Here is a 3,619-nt window from a genome sequence, read left to right on the forward strand (position 1 = left end):
CTTTGTTTGGTATCATTTTATACTACAACTAAAATGCAATTTTTAGTTGGAATTTGATTTTTGATAATGTCAATAGTCTGATTTATTGCGAAATCCAAGTTATCGTGGTTCAACAGTATAGACTCTGCTGCAAAACTGAACAAGTGGCATCTATATATAGACTATGCCACAAAGCTGAACAAACAATTGAATCTATATATAGGTGTTATTTGTGTTTGATTGATGATAATGTATGTCAATATATTTATATGAATGTTTGGAGGTACTCACATCCAGTGACCTGGATGTAATTTGCTTCCACTTTTCTTTGTATATTTTACATACTTGTTTTGCACCTATTCACTTTTAGGCAACATTACTGGCATGTGGTACAGTTCTTTCTCCTTGACATGAAAGACTAATAATAAAAGAAAGTAGAAAAATGAAAAAAATTTGCAATTAGTTTTTATTATTTTTTTATTTATTTATTTTTTTATTTTTTTTTTTTTTACGTTATGGCCTATAGTACCTACAGGCATACTTCCGCCCTTTAGTGGTGCTGGCAATTTTATTTATAGTGGTACCCATATTATTGCCCATATCACCACCCATGCACATCTTTGGTGTAGGAACCTAGGTATTATGGTGACATGTAGGTAACTAACTTTAAACCACTCAACAAATGGCATAGCTTCAAGGTGGTATGTGGTGGGATTCGAACCTATGCGTGGACATCTGCTTGATCCCACACTCACCACCTTATCCACTATACCACCAACAAAGCACAAATGGTGACAGGCCTTGAGAGGCAATGTTTCTATAAGAACATAAGAAAGAACATAAGAAAAGAGGGAAGCTGCAAGAGGGTGCCAGGTCCCCACGTGGCAGTCCATGTGTGTTTAAAGCTACCTAATTCCATTTATCATTCCCATCCATGAACTTATCTAATCTTTTAAAACTCCCTATTGACTCAGCCCTGACTACATGACCACTGAGACCGTTCCACTCATCAACCACTCTGTTTGAAAACCAGTTTCTTCCCATTCCTTTCCTATACCTAAATTTTTCAAGTTTAAACCCATTATTTCTGGTTCTGTCCCCGCTTCTGATCCTAAGAACTTTGTTCTTGTCCCCTTTGTTAAAACCCTTATACCACTTAAATGCTTCTATCAGGTCTCCTCTTAACATACGTCTCTCTCTAAGGAATGCAGATTGAGTATTTTCTGTCTCGCTGCATAGGGAATATCCCTCATTCCCTGTATCTTTTTAGTCATCCTCCTTTGCACTGACTCCAACTGAGCTATATTCTTCCTATAATGTGGGGACCAGAATTGTACCACATAGTCAAAATGTGAACTGACCAGCACCAAGTATAATTTTAGTATTACTTTGGGACTTCCGCTTTTAACACTGGCATGTGTTTGGGTATTTGAGATGCCAAATAATGATTTATTTTATTAATTTTGTTACTTGTAAGGGATCATCTATATACAGACCATGCTACAACTTAGTGTGGTAAAATCAGAACAAGGTCTTCATATTGATGATCTGATAAAAAGTCCCAATATCGAAATTATATAGATCCTCCACTGGGAAGGGGTTAATACACTGTATTGCCGACACAGTACAGTAATACCTCGAGATGCGATTCCCTCAACACATAATTTTTTTTATATACAACGAAAAATTTCATATAATTTATGCATTGAAATACGAAGATATTCTTAAGATATAAATAGCCATCGGTAGGTGGCGCAGCGATTGCTCGGCTACCCAAGTCCACCCAAACATTCAGCCCGGGTTGTGTATCATCTTTTGTGCATGTATGTGTCTGTGCTCCTCGGCAGTGTGTATTTTTTCTCAAGTGTTGTGAACTTAAGACCCCGAGATCATGAGTCCCAAAGTAAAAGTTTGGTGAGAAACACACAAAATAGCCTGTATTCACATACTGATTACACTTAGAAATTCAATAAACAAGTGAGTACAAATGGTATTTTGCCCACAAGCAACTCTTCCTCTTTGCAATGCAAAAAACCAGAAGTCTCTAGATGTCATGGTTACCAAAATATCACAGGTATAATGAGGTAGTATCATCGGTTTACGTGGCCTTGCATCCGATCGGGTTCAGCAGCCTTGGCTAGAGCGTTAGAAAACAGGCCTCTTGTATCCTCTCTCTCTCTCTCTCTCTCTCTCTCTCTCTCTCTCTCTCTCTCTCTCTCTCTCTCCTGTCACCTGTTCTGATACCACTCATTCAAAAATTGTCTCCCCGTAACATGGCGAGAGACCCGAGGTACAAGCAACCCCCCCCTTAACGAAGGTTCACACAACGAAATTTTGCTACAATGAAGGTTTAATTTTACTACCGTCTGCTCGTTTAACAAACACCAAACTTGCTTTAACGAAGTTTTATCCAGGTAATTTTTTCCAAGTTTGAAAGGACCGCCGTATCACACAAGCTGACAGGCTTTTGAATACACCAGCGCCTCTCATGGACAACACGCGCACCACTCACTCCCCCTGTTCAAAACAATAAGAGCATCAGCAGCAGCTCGTCTTCTCTCGCTCAACTTACCACCAAAACGCCCTGCAATGTCGCCTAGCGTTGCTAAGAAGACCAGGAAGTCTCTTACTCTCGAAGTGAAGCTGGATATTATTCACAGACATGAGAGGCGAGAAAACTCTCATTGCATTGCTCGCCACCATCTTGCTTCCATCTACTGTCTCTACTATTTTCAAGTCAGCAGACTCTATTAAGAAGGCTGGTGAGACCATATCTTCCTTGCAAGCTAAAAGAACCACCTGAACTCGTGACTCTACAATGGATAAAATGGAAAGCCTTGTGGAAATGTGGTACATAAGTTTTGTATGTGATACAATGATGCGCCCTTTGTTTACATTCCACAGGTTGCCGGTTAGTGTCTTTCCCGTTTCACTCTCCCTCCCTTCATAAATTTAAGATCATCAACATTTTAAAGTTACGTACATACATACATTAGTGTACATTATAATGACTTAAATTAAACTGCCTAAATGTTTAACTTCATAATTTTTACTTTTATTAAACCTTCCACTGTACTATGATGCACTCTCGCTTTGTTTACTCTCAATGCAAGTTCAAGTCAGGGGTTAAACTTGTTATAATCGGTTCACTTTACGAAGTTTCGCTTAACGAAGGGTTATTTAGGAACGTAACCCCCTTCGTTAAGCGGAGGTTGCCTGTATAGAAGTAAGGCGCGTGGGAGAGGTGGCGGAATCAGACACAGTGAAATCACTCTCGCTCCCACCATCCATGGTTGATGACACAGTGACGTAGAGCATATGTTTACTCCTGATGAGTGTTGCCAGCTCACAAGCAAAGAAAACGGGAAGAAAATAGCAAAAATATAGCCGTAAAAAGTCTAAACGTCTATCAACGTGCCCCAAGTCTTGCGTGATGAACGTCTATCGGTGTCCCAAGTTTTGCGGGTTAAGTTGTTATTTTGGGCAATATAGTTAATTTATATCATGCATACAATAAACATTGTATTTATTTTATATTAAATCTATATTTGGTTGGTATTTAAAACATGTTAATTTTTTTCTTTTGCATGGGGGGGGATAAATTCATATCACAAGAACAAATTAATTATATTTCCATTAA

Source organism: Portunus trituberculatus, chromosome 50 (assembly GCF_017591435.1).
Source record: "Portunus trituberculatus isolate SZX2019 chromosome 50, ASM1759143v1, whole genome shotgun sequence".
Classification (NCBI taxonomy): Eukaryota; Metazoa; Arthropoda; class Malacostraca; order Decapoda; family Portunidae; genus Portunus; species Portunus trituberculatus.